The sequence below is a fragment of the Chionomys nivalis genome, chromosome 4 (genome assembly GCF_950005125.1).
Source record: "Chionomys nivalis chromosome 4, mChiNiv1.1, whole genome shotgun sequence".
NCBI lineage: Eukaryota > Metazoa > Chordata > Mammalia > Rodentia > Cricetidae > Chionomys > Chionomys nivalis.
The window spans coordinates 93,399,222-93,413,228 of NC_080089.1; the positions used below are offsets into that span (position 1 = coordinate 93,399,222).

General features: G+C 45.4%; 1 protein-coding gene across 3 annotated transcripts in view; it reads right to left on the minus strand.

Annotated features, from left to right (window-relative positions):
• Positions 1-14,007, minus strand: part of Zbtb38 (zinc finger and BTB domain containing 38) — a 78,788-nt gene that overhangs the window by 42,865 nt on the left and 21,916 nt on the right. Inside the window, exon 1 of one of the 3 annotated variants that reach the window (XM_057767254.1) lies at positions 1,020-1,188. The exons of 1 other annotated variant lie outside the window; for it this stretch is intronic. The gene's annotated coding sequence lies outside the window, so the exon portion shown is untranslated. One more of the 3 variants, XM_057767253.1, reaches the window with a different exon arrangement.

A 14,007-nucleotide genomic window follows, 5' to 3' on the forward strand; every position in this document is an offset into this window, starting at 1 on the left:
TTAGACAATGCTCATCTTTACTATGTGCAATGCTTACTCTTTTTTTTTTTTTAAAAAACCGTACTATATATTCTAATCTTTTAAAATATTTTTTTCAGCTGTGACCCACCAAAGGGATTCTACTAATGGGTTTTTGGTCTTGGAAAAACATTGGTTTGTCGAATGGCATGCTAGAAGCCTGTAACCCTAGCAGTCAGCAGACCGCTGCGAGTTCGAAATCAGCCCGAACTGCTTGCATCTTTAACATTCTAGGCTCCTTAGCGAGACCCTGTCACGAAACAAAAACTCTACTCTTTGATCTTGGCTACAGAAGGTCACTATATGTTTCTCTGGAACCACAACAAAACTCCCATTCTTCCCAGCCATGAGAACCCGAGCGAGCGATTGAGCTTCCCAGTTAGAACAGTCTTTAACCTTTCAAATAGGTATACAGTGCATAAACGCATAACATCTAGAATAGATCATTAGAAGGGATTTTCAATCAGGCCCAAACTCCAGAACGGAATCAGACACTTACCCACCGCGGAACAGGAGTTACAGAGCGGAGCCGCAGATAGGCTAAAATCTCAGGTTATTTATCAGCTAGTCTGCAAAGAAGGGTCTAACGACTGGCTGTTGAGTTGTCCCAACAGACCGATGGCTGCAGGAGGAGCAAGAGGCCGAGGCTGCAACCCCCTGGGGGCAGGGCCCTGGCTTGCACGTCCGGTTCAATTCCAGGGGCTTGGTGTCGCATCAGGATCTCATCGCGATCCGGTAGGGTCAGGACGCTGCTCGGCTTCGCGTTTACAGGGGATTGGAGGCGCGGTAATCCTGAGCGGTTCCCGAGCCCCAGGTGCGCGACAGTCACCCCCCCTTCCCCCACGTCCCCCCTGCAGCTGGGCCTGGTGGGGCGGGACGCTCCACCTGCGGACGGACGCTGGCTGCTCGGCCGGCTCGGCGTCCGCGGCTGCGGCTCGGCCTGAGCGCTGCCCCCTGGCTCCCGGCTCCCTCCCGGAGACGCGCGGCCCCGAGGCACTTACGGGGCTCCGCCGCCCGAGCGCTTCCCGCGGGGTCCATGGAGCTTCCGGACCTGCGAGTCCGGCCGCAGCGCCGCCCAGAAAATGGACGCCGGCTGCTGGGCCCGAGCGCTCCGTTCCACCCCGGTGCAGGCCGGAGGGCGGCCAGACCTCGAGCGGACGCCCAGGCCCCAGGGAGGTTGAGGGTCGCGGGGCTCCAGCTCCCGGTGCCACCGCTACAGAGCCGGCTGGGACAGAACTGCGGGGTCACAGAGCAGGCCCTGGGCACCGGGCGCAGGCCTCGCGGACCCAGGTCCTGTGTAGTTTGAGCCGCACCAAATTCTCAGGAACAAGGTGTCACCTGTGCTTTCCCATGACCGTCAGGGGAGGCCTAGATTATTCCCCAACATGGTATAAGAATTGTCTCACTCGAAAGAGCCGACCCTCTTCCTCAAATAAAGGCCACTGCCTGCCTGCTGGCATCCTTCCTCCACCAACTCACAGTGTGGCGCGCTTACTGCCTCATGCACACCTAGGTGCAGGTGTTTGTTTTGTTTTGAATCATCCAGCACTGAATCTTTAATTTGTTTCTTTCGAAAAGACTCCCAGACTACACCTTAAGATTTTGAAAAAGGCTATTTTTGTGTAATACAGTACTGCCCTTTCTGTATGCATCCCAATTCCTCACCAAGTGTTAGGAATGTGGTCATTTTGGTGAGTTGAGTAGATTTTAATAGTATATGCAAAGTAAAGCATCTTAAATGATGCAGGAAAAGAATGAGAATGATGTCATTTAAGAACAGAGCTGTGACGGCGGATGGGTTGAACAACATGCATAAACACGTAACAAGCAGTTCCGAGCCGTCTCAATGCCAAGAACCCTTTTATTCGTTCTCTCCGTAGGCCAGTGTTCAGAAAGATCAACTCCACTAAACTGCATTTATTAAACAATGATTCATCTTCCCCTTAAAAAAAAAAAAAAGCCTGAAATGTTTTTGTCTACATAACTGTCAATGAGAACTTCCACAAAACCTGAGCTAACTTGTTGATAATGGTGAATTCCAACCTTAAAAACAAGACCAAAGGAACTCATGGTCTAATTGCATGTTTGTACGTTTGTGGTGATATCTTGTTTGTATTCTAACAAATAAAGCTGGTCTGAAGATCAGAGGGCGGAGTTAGCCACTAGTTAACCATAGAGGCCAGGAGAGCCGCCTTAATCCCAGCACTTGGGGGGTGGAAGCTGGAAGATCAGGAATTCAAGGCCACATTGGGCTACCTGAGATTTAATCAGTCTAAAAGAGAGACAGAGCTCACACCTTTGATCTCAGCACTTGGGATCTCATGTCTTTAATCTCAATACTAGGGAGATGGAGACAGGACAGCTAAGCAGAGAGAGGAGACAGGAAGGAGCTCAGCCCTTCGACCTGAGGTTTCAGTAGAAGTCTCTCTAGTGGCTTGCTCCTTTGTTTCTCTGATCTTTTCAGCCTTTTCCCTGAAATCTGGCTCCAGGTTTTTATTATTAAAGCCAATTAGAATTCGTGCTACATATGTCTCCATTGAGGCTTCTGGAAATTCCGAAAATGTTTGAAAAACTTCAGAGAAAGCTGATGTACACAGAAGAGACTATAAGTCATACTGTTGGTGGTGACTGCTTGCGACTGCCGGGTAGGAGGTGAAGAGCAAGGCAGTTTGGCCTTTTGGATTCAGCCTGCCTGAATTGACAGCTCAGGTTTGTTGCTCTAAGGCCACACCTCTGGCCTTCAGCTTCGCTATCTTTAATAGTGATGCCTACCTCCTAGGTGTTCTTTATTTTGGTTTTTTTTAACAGAACTACATAATACATGTGAAGCTTTCACAGCAGCACCCAGCGTTATAAGGTTGCTCTAATTTCAGGCAGGTGTGAGTGTTAACAGTGCAGGTTAACTTTCTGGGCAGTTATTTTCCACGGGGGACGCTGCTAGGGTCACGTGGGACTTAGACCCAGGTGGCACTCCGGGGTCCACTCTTCATCTTGCTAAGGGTTCCGGGAGGCGTCTTGATCAGGTGCAGTCAACAGCTTGTTTCTAGGGAAATTAGGCCCTGGCTTTTTGAAGTTTAAGTGTGGTAGCATGGCTCCTCACCTCTACCGGGGCATTCACAAACAGTTGCACTTCTTTCCTAGAGGAGCCACATGTGTTCTCCAGAAGCAGATTTCCTCAAATTGTTATTAAAAACTAAACTATCACAGTAATAGCCTAAAAGTTACGTAATCAGCGAGTCCTTCAAAATTTTCCATCCTCTCTCATAACCAGGCTGTCTTAATCATCCTGAGTATGAGGAACTATCTGGAAATTTCCAGAAACATGCCACCTTATCAGAATCATACACTTTTCTGTAAAGGTTTTCTTTATAGAAATTTTCTTTTCTAAAATAACTACATGTGTCGTTGTCCCTGTAACAATGTCCACTTCAATGCATTTAAAGAGGAAAACAAGGAATCTAAGACTTTAAGTTTCTTCCTCTTAAACTTCGGTCTGGTTATCTTTGCTGCACAACTCCTATGCCTTGTTCAGGAAGCTATCTTTGTTTTCTGTCTCATTTCGTTTAATTCCCAAAGGATTTCTGTTAGACTGCATGTGCTTTCTGATTAAGACTGTGGGGCAGTTTAACACTGACTGCACCCTTTCTTTATAGGACTTCAAAGACTAAAATGTTGCCCCTTTAAACTCTGGAAAGTCATCCTCCACAAGTCAGGTCTCTCCCAACTCTGCCAATTTATAGTGAACATTGCCCCTCACCATGACATTCTCAGTTCTCAATTCTAACTTTGCTCTTCTGTCATGGTCTGCAGATCAGCCCCACGTCTGGACACCATTATGTCAGGGTCTGGTGCTAGCCCGGACCAGAAATTATTTCTCTCTGGACCAGACCCCAACATAAACTATCTCTCTCTGGACCAGCGTGGAGGTGCAGGAATAAAGACACAACTCACATGGCGTTATCGGGAGGGAGATTCTCCATGGTCCCTCATGATTTCATGAGTTCACATGCTGAAGAATTCCTCCTCCTTTATTCTCCAGTCTTTACTACCAAAACTTAACTGAGGGGAAATACATTAGCATTCTGTTTCCTAGGTAACCAGGTGAATGGCTTTTAGCCACATCCATAACCACCTGTGTGCTCTGTATGCTAGGTGTTCCATAGGTTTGAATTAGCACCTCTATCAGGCATCCTCCAAATTACAAAGAAAGGAACAAAACAACATCCTGACCTTTTGTTAGGTAGCGACAGCCTGTCTGGAAGGTCATGTGGCCATCTAAGGTAGGGAACTATGGCTTGATAGCCTGGCTGCCATACCATATAGAAATATGGGATGTGCACGCATGTTCTGCCTGCATATATATCTGTGTGAGGATACTGGAAGTGGAGTTACAGGTGTTACAAGCTGCCATGTGAGTGCTTGGAATGGAACCCAGGTCCTTTGAAAGAGCAGCCAGTGCTCTTAACCACTGAGCTATCTCTTGGGATTTCTTTTCTTATGGCTGCTTATCTCTTTCCGCTCAAGCCTTTCAGACCATCCCATCCCTATCATTTTGTCTTCTACACCACATTCCTGAAGGACTTCCTAGGGATGTGATATGGTGTTGACATGGATCACAGCCTCTGTCGAAGCATTTGGAGTTGAGATGTCGACTTGCAGATACATTTGAGTACCTCTGGCAGAGAAATGTATGAAAATGCCCATCCTAAGAGACGTGGCCCTGGCGTACAGGAGGGTTCCTGTTCTACCCAGGATGGGGATTGAGAGTTGAGTGCTTGCTACCCATACCCAGACCCAGGCTGACTATTAATGGGAATGGGATAGTCCAATGAAACCCCAAAGCAGGCTGTCACATAAGACAGACGAGGTGTTGGCCCTGCCCCTTAAAAAAAAAAGTCAGGAAGGTGGTGGCGCACGCCTTTAATCCCAGCACTAGGGAGGCAGAGGCAGGTGGATCCCTGTGAGTCCAAGGCCAGCCTGGTCTACGGGACAGCCAGGAACTCTCTATTATACAGAGAAACCCTGTCTCAAACAAACAAACAAACAAACCAAAAGAAAGAAAGAAAGAAAGAAAGAAAGAAAGAAAGAAAGAAAGAAAGAAAGAAAGAAAGAAAGAAAAAGGGAAGGAAAACGGAAAGAGTTGGAATTTGACCAAGCCTCAGGCCTCTAGCCCTAGACTACCAATTTACTTTTTACTTTTTTTTTTTTTTTTTTTTTTTTTTTTTTTTGAGGATCTAAGAGAAAGGGGGAATTGTTTGGAGCCAATGAAATTCAATGTGAGATGAATTATGTGGAACTTACTTGGAATTGTGCTTGTCTGTTTAATGACCTAATTGGACAAATTCATATATCCCTAGAGATGTGGTGGCATTCAGCAGTACGGTATGGCCCTGTCACAGCTATACATGTTTTCAATAATCTACAGTTTAAAAACGTCTTTTAAAGAAATATTTCAAGCTTACAGAAGAATGGCAAGGACTCCTCTCTCTCCCCCTTCATCTCTCCTCTCTCTGTCCTTTTCCTCTCTCTCCCCCTCCCCTTTTTCTCTCTCCTCTTCCCCTCTCTTCCCCCACCCCTCTCTCCCCTCCTCCTCTCCTGATTCATTTGAAAGTTCCAGACATTATTCTGGAACATTATCCAGTCCCACATAACATAATTCAGCATTTCTTTCCTAAGACAAAATTTTTCTTAGAATTTGTCTCTTTTAGAGAAGCATACTCAAGAGTCAGAGATAAAAAGATTTGAGGTATGAAAGCCAGGCTTAGTGGTCCACACCTTTAATCCCAGGATTTAGGAGGCAGAGGCAGATGGATCTCTGTGAGTTCAAAGCCAGCCTGCTCTATATAATGAGTTCCAGAACAGTCAGGGTTAGAGACCCTAGCTTGAAAACAACAACAAAGATATATAGTGTGGGATTTCCTTTGAAATAAAGAAGGAATTTGCATAAAAGAAGGAGAACCTTTGTTAAGCCCTTATATATTCAAGATTTTCATAGTAAAGTTTTTTTTTTTTTTTTTTTTTTTTTTTTTTTTTTTTGGTTTTTCGAGACAGGGTTTCTCTGTGGCTTTGGAGCCTGTCCTGGAACTAGCTCTTGTAGACCAGGCTGGTCTCGAACTCACAGAGATCCGCCTACCTCTGCCTCCCAAGTGCTGGGATTAAAGGCGTGCGCCACCACCGCCCGGCTTCATAGTAAAGTTTTAAAGTGTATGTTTGTGAAAGATTTTTAAATGGTATAAAATGCTTGTGCTGTGTTATCAGTTAAGAAAATATACAATGTGTCTACAAAACATTAAAATGTTTACTGAATGCAGATAAAAGATTAAAATGATAGGTGTAAAACATTAATATTCTAGTTGTTTCACTGTATGTATATCACAGTTTTATTTTAAAAAGTAATAAAATTAGGAGATAACATTCAGTAGAAAATATGACTAGAACTTTGGGCCAGTGGGCTGGTTCTATGGGCAAAGGTGCATGCTGCCAAGCCTGGTAGCCTGGTAGCCTGAAACCCCTGGAAGTCATCCCCTGATCTCTACATGTGTGATGTGTGTGCACGTGCACACACACACATGCACACACACACAGTTTTAAAAATATTAGAAATCAAACAAAACATATTGGCTCAATTGGCCAATTGGTCCCCAAAACATACTATAATTTACAAAACAGAATCATCATCCATTCATGTAATCCCAGTACTCTAGAGACTAAGGCAGGAGGAACGTGAGTTTAAATTCAGCCTGGGCTACAAAGGGAAACCCTGCCTCAATAAGTGGAGGAAGAGAGGGAGGAAGGGAGGGAAGACGGATCTTCAAATCTGAATCTAACCTGTGACCTGTTTTTGTATGCCCTGAGGATAATTTTATATTTTTTAAAGATTAAACTATATTTTTTAAATTATGATATTCATAATATGTATCTTTGTTGGATTGTGTGCACATAGTACAGGTGCCTGAGTAGGCCAGAGGCATTGGATCCCTTGGAGCTTGAGTTACAGACAGTTGTGAGCAAGATGAGTTTTGGGAATCCAACTTAGGTCCTCTGCAAAAGCATTATTTTCTCTTAACCATCTGAGCTGTCTTTCCAGCCCAAGTATTACATTTTTAAGTGATGGGTTGAGGGAGTGTCAAACAGAAGAACATTATATGATGAGAAAATCATATGGAGTTCAAATTTCATTGTGCAAAATAGTGTAGAGACACAATTACAACCACATCTATTATAGTTATTATGGCTAATACTGTATATTTTATTTAATCAATACAAAATTTGAAAATTTGCTTTCTTCTTTGTTATATAGATACTCATGCAATATCCTTAGCTTTGCATCAACTCGCTGTTTTTGTTTTTGTTGTTGTTGTTTGTTTGTTTTGTTTTTTGAGACGGGGTCTCACTGTAACCCTGGCTGGCCTGGATCTCACTATGTGGACCAGACTGGCCTTGAACTTCCAGAGCTCTGTCTGCCTCTGCCTCTGGAGTGCTGGAATTAAAGTTGGACAGCACCACACCCAGCTGAAATAAACTGATACAGAGTTCCTTGTGGATCCCAATAGATGAACTAAAGTTCCAAATGACTGAACTAGAATTAGGTTGAGAAATCAGAAGATAATTCTGAAGTAGGCCAACCCTGGCTATCACATAAGAAAGTCCCTCTGCTTTAACCCTCTTAAGGGCAGAAAACTGAAGAAACCAGTGTGAACCCCCGTGTTTCCTCTCAAGCTACCTTATAAAACTTGGCTCTTGCCAGGCCCAAAGCAGCCCATTTGTTATAGAAAAGGAGCTACCTGGTTCACAGATCTCTAGAGAAAGTCGACTCCATCAATCAATCTGTTGAAGTTTTGTCTAATTCTTTATTTTGGTTTATTGCTTGAACCCAAGGCCTTATGTATGTGACGTAAATACTCTACCCCATATTCCTAATTAAAAAAAAATATTAGGCATTAAAAAAAGCCTCAGCTGTTTTCTATTTGATCTTTTATAAACGAAAGGGCTAAACTTCCCTGTTAACTGAGAACAGTTGGTTTAATAGAAGGAACAATAGACTAGGAGTCAAATATGAGACTACATTTGACTCCCCACACAACCTCTGAAGGCACAATTGCTCTGACCAGTTCCTCCAATGAGAGAGAAAAAAAAAAACATGCCTGGGGCATGTCAAGTCTGGTTTGAATTTCTGTCAGCAGCAGGCAAGAAGCACAAGGAAGACAACATACTCAATGTTCCCATGCCACCCTGTCCTGGTTCTTCTGCAGACCAAGACATTCAGACAATCAGAATCTCCCCTGGGGATGGCCAAGGAGCGATGAGACCACACAGGATGGCGAAGAAGAAGGAAGGATGACAGGGAGGGAGAGGGAAAGAAAAGAGGGAAGGAAAGAGGAAGAAGAGGAAGGAGGAGCAGGCTTTGAGGGAGCCAAATGCAGAGAAGCACGGATTTGGGAAAGAGAATTTCTTGGTTCTGCATCTTACAGCAGGTATTTTGGGTAGTGTTAGCCATGGTCACATCATTTTGTAAAGCTTTACAAGTGATAATTCTCAGAACTAAAGTAACCTGTTTTTCTAGATTCTTACCCTCCCTATTCTACCAGCCCCTGGTAAAGGCTAACCACCACTGGAGAGTTTATGGTTCGGCAACATTCTGTAACCCACTGCTAACTTTATTTCTCCGGTTACACTAGTATCGGCTGACCACGGGCCAAAAGAGGGACGTTTTCCCATCCCCTTCTCCTTTTCTGCCCTGAGACTCCCTAGCCTTTAAGTGAAGAACTTAGACCACAGATATCTCTCTAGGTCTTTTCCCAGATAAATTATGTACTGATCCCGAGTCATTGTCTGGCTTTCCTTCTCCCAGACCCTGCAGGTTTAGCTCTAGGTCTGCTCTGTGGGAGCCCAGCTGTTCTTAGGCACAGCGCAAGCTAAAAGCCCTCTCGCTTTGCTTAAACTTTGGTGGAGGTCTCATGGAGGGAAGGGGGGTCTTCGCTGGCATTCTGAGCTTTAGGATGGAACTAAAGACTTTGTAAGGCTTTATAAGATTTATCACATCGAAGGAGAGCCATCAGTGCATGCTGCCCGATAGGCTAGGTGGCACGATTAAGTAACAAGGTCAACCAGACGTCCGAAGCCCAACAGAATGGCTTAGAGCTTTGTCTCCATGCAGCTGGCCGGCGGCCTGCACCCCAGACTTCTTTCTCTACAGCAGACTCTCCATTTTCTCCCTTGTACCCTGAACCCCTGGTTTCAGAGTGGGGCAAAGCAGCCTCCCCTGCTTGCCCCCACTGCCTGCTGTCTGCTCCATCGTTCCCATTTTCTGACCGCCTCAGCCGCTGCCCACTGCATGTTCGGTCGGCACCACCCCATTTTGCTTTCCAGATGACGCCCTGTTCTCTCCACGTGACTTCCTGTACCCTGCATACTTTAAAGAATCCATGACGAGGTTCCTCCCTGTCCCTGCTAAAAATCCTCCTTTTCCCTTTCTCAGCTCCAGAAATAAAGAGAAAAGGGGGTGGGGTGGGGTGGGGATTACAAGGGCACTGCCCTTCTGGGATTTAACCACATTCTCTGCTGGTGGCTTTTGTTTTCCCATCTCACAGGCTTGTTAGGCCCTCAGGCGGGCACTCTGCAGCAAGCTCGGGATTGGGGAGAAGGGCAGCACAGTGAGACCTTAATTAGAGCAAGGCCTTGGACCCAGTAAGGGGTTTTAGTATGCAGAAGGAAAAGATATTTCAAAATACCCATTTGGTAGCAACAAGCGAGGGAGGGTAAAGAAGATGGTTATTTTATTGTGTAAAGCAAACAATGAAAGCCTTCATGCATTCATGAACACAGAAAGAATATTTATACTGGCATTTAAAAAAACAAAACAGTACTAGAAAACAAACTCCCTCTGCAGGCCTAACAGAATGAAAGCGGACACAAATGCTGGTCTCCAACCCTTAGCCGGAAAGAGCCGCGGAAGCAAATATTCCATTAAACAAAAAGATGCAGAGTCAGCTGCCAGACCAGAGAACAATTTTCTGGTCACGGCCGATGTTTAGACCACAGCGGTGACTGCTGGGATCACCTAACAAAGATGAGTGATTTAGCAACTGGGTTCAATTTACCTGCTGCCCAGCAAGCTTTCTGCAGATGTCAGGAGCCAGGCCTCCCCGCCCCTTTGTTGCCCGCATCACAAATTCAAATTCTTGCATTCAAGGGCTTCTCAACCTAACATCTGCTCATGAATTCAAAAGTGGCAGCCGTTACTGAGGTCACCTGGCAATGTAGGCGGACCAGCTTGGAGAAGGGTAGCCAGGCATACGGTGGCTTTATTAGTAGCCAACACGTCTTAGCGAGGTGGCGAGAGAAAAGACACTGAATCCAAGCGAAGGAACCTGTCCTTGACATTGGCTGAGCTGTCTGTACACTGAAGAATCGACTTCAGGGAATGGTAACAAAGATTTCTTTCTGCGACCGGAAGGATACGTCATTGTGCCTGTCTATACCATTATCTAGCCTTGTGGGGGGGACCTGAACAGAGTCCCGTGGGGGCACGGTCATATCCATTTTGCCTGGCCGACAACAGTGTCCGTTACCTAGGAAATGCTAAACAAACACTCCAAGGGTGAAGCAAATGGCTGAAGCATCTCTTGCTTCCACCCGTGGTAGGCGATTCTTTACAGCAAAGGACTAGAACAAGCTTGCCCTGCAGCAGGATGTTTTGTAAAACCAACGAAGTATGAAGAACCCGCCAGGCCACCTCTGGGGTACTCGGTAATCTGCTAAGTTACGGATCAGTTTTAGAAAGTGCTTCTAGAATGTTCAGAAGGCTTTTAAGGACCGTAGAGTGTTTAACTTGTATAACGGATCATTCCTGTTCTCTGATCCCCATCGGCGACTAACCTGACAGGCATGGAAGAGCAATAGCTCTGAAGACCCTTGTAAGCCCTGTTGCTGTATCAGAGAAAAACCAGGCAGAGCCCGAGTGTGTCAGGCTTTTTAAGACAAAGGCTGTTTACTGGGCAGTTGAAATGTAGACCCTTCGAGCATTTTGCCCTTGGGGGAAAAAAAAGAGAGCAAGAAATGGAAGTCTCGTTGTTTTGCCATGAGCTTAAATCCTGGAGTCCTTATGAAAAACAAAACAAGATACTTTCCAGAACATTCCTTGCTCCAAGAGGCCGTTACTGAGTTGACATTGGGTCTGCGCCGGCATTGCATCACTCCTTGGGATGCAGTGCCAAGAGTTTCACTCTACCTTCCCACGTACACTCAGGGCGCTGCTGGGGTCAAAGGCAGACATAGCTGGTGTCTGACAGGCCAAAGCAGCCGCCCGCAGGGGCCTGGACTGCCTTCACCCCAGGAGCTCGCAAAGGCAGGAGCAGCCACCGAGCTGTGAAGCCTGGCTTCAGGAGGCTGACGGGTCCACAGAGACAGGGTTGCAGCTCATGCTTGCACACTCTGATGCACATGGTGCAGTTCCTCCAGCTCCTTGTCCTGCTGCGTCCTTACCTTGTGGGTCTCTATTCCAGTGCCACAGCCCCGGAAGGCTTTCCCAAACCAACCATTCAAGTGGTTCTCCGTACAGCACATCACCCTTGCTATTTTTTTTTTTAACTTCTAGCTCTTCTTTATTTGTTTTTGAGACAGGGTCACTTGCCCAGGCTAGCCCAGTGCTTGAACTACACTGGGTGCTTGTGCCACTGCACCCAGCTACTTCTCCTTCTTGTTCTTGGGTTTGTTAGCTATTTGCCTCCATGTTGTTGCTGTTGGTTTTTTTTTTTTTTTTTTTTTTTTTTTTTTTTTTTTTTTTTTTTTTGGCCACTGCCCTACTGTCTACCCCAGCAGAAACATGAGAAGCAAGCTCTGGTCTGTCTTGTCGATTATTGTATTTCTAGCTTCTGGACTATGTCTGGTAGATAGTAGGTGCTCAGGAAAAATGCTGAATGTTTAGCCTTGGAAAGCAGCCGTTAGGACGAGCCGCCGCATGGGACTCAGTTTGATCCCCACCCCCCAACATATAAAGCAATAAAGAGACTCCAAGCCTGTGCTGTGGCCTGGCTGCCAGTCCAGCTACAGGAGGTCCTCAGAGAGGACGGAGTTAGATCCACGCCAGTGTAGAAGCAAGAGACGAAGCCTTACACATCACCCCTGAGTTAAAGCTTGGAAAAATATTTTTCTATTCCCCAAAGAGAAACTTGAGTTGAGAGTTTTATACTATAAATCATTCAGGCAGAAAACCACACATTTGCCCACTGCATTTTGATAGAACAAAGCAGTTGTTTGCACATTCTCCTGTCGCACCTGCTCTGGCCTGCCCAGCACAAACACCTCAGCCAAAAAGTGTAAAGGGGTTAAGCCTACCTAGTCTGTTAGACAGCAAGGAGTAAGTGCCACTTTCCCTCATTTCAGCTAATCTAGGAAATCCAATAATAATTGTAAATGGGTAAGTTTAGAAAAGCTTTATGCCTCGCAAATATCGCTCTAAGAGACACACGACAAAGTAATAAATAATAATTATTCTCTCATTCACGGGTCTATTTATTAGAGTGATAACGGTGCAGTATATTTCCCAACAGTCGTATTCGGTTTTCTGGATCTATGAATTATATTTTAATTATATTTGAAATTCTTTTAAAGCAACACAAATGAATAATGTCACTTAAAAAATCATTAGCTATGAAAATCTACATGATGACGCAACCACGGTTAAGTAGAAAACAAAAGGCTCAACATCCTCTGAGCGTGGGATCTATCCGGCATTCATTCACGCAAAAGCAACAACTGCATTTCATCCACCCAATCTTGTAGTTCAGATTCCAATTCATTTAAAAGGATTAGTTTGTCCTGGCCTATCAAGATGGAAGACATCCTGCTAGGCTCTTTCTGAGCAGCAAGTATTTTAACTACAGATGCTGAGAGTTCACTATGCTTGTCCAAGAGTGAGTGACAATTAGCCCCATCCTCCTGAAACCGTTCACGCTGCTGGTCCTAAAATAAATGTCCATTCTTTATCAGGCTTCTGACATTTCCCTTCAGTCTGCAACCTGACGGATCGTATATTCGAAATGTACTTAGTCATTTTAAGTCACAGGCAAGAAACAAAATGGCTCCCAAGCAGATTTAAAAAAAAAAAAAGGTGTTGCAGGAAGACGGCTATTTCGTGGCAAGCCCAGAGAACGAATCACCGTGAGAATCATGCTTTGATATAACCGAACCACATAATGATTCCAAGCACAATAACTTAGTTGGCCTCAAAACAACACAACACCAATAAACAACAGCTACTCTTTAACCCATGAGAGATTTGACTGCAGATGTTCCTGTAGGAAGTGAAGCAGACTGCTGGAAACAAGCGCCCATTTATATAGATGGTTCTGAACCTCAAACTGCTTCACCTGGGAGCATCTCCCAGAGGGTGCAGGCCTGGCAGCAGCCCCAAAGACGCTCCCATGAGGGCTCAACAGACACCTGTCATGGGGAGGGAGGGCTGGGGTTTGGGTGCAGCTCTACCCGAAGCTGGGAGGTCACTATGGAGGGCTGAGGAAGGCAGAAGCAGAGGCATTGGCTGATTCTTAGAATGTCTGAAACGGCTTTTGTTTCAGCGGCGCTCGTGAACTCGTGAGAATGAAAGCCCACCTCTCTCCACAAACCTGGACTGCAATCTAGAGCGCGTGGAGAAAGCTTCGTTGAGAACGTGCTGAGCACAAAGGGGGAAGGGAAGAGCTGCCGCGGAGCAAGCCTCTGCTGATTTGGAAATGCAGCTGGGATGTTAGGGTTTGAAGACTGCCATTTAAAAAGGAATGTCTAAAGCAGTGCACATTCTGTGGGAGAGGACACAGGGCTGCAAGGCTCTCACTTGGCAAGTGGCTCCGTTTCTAACACATTCTTGTGCATATCTATTACTACATTTTTAAATACGAGTTGGTTACCAAGGAAACAGGTTCTGGCCCAGTGTTAATTTGAAACTAAAATATTTTTTGAGGGGTTCGGCTCAAAGGAAAGAGCTTGTGAAAT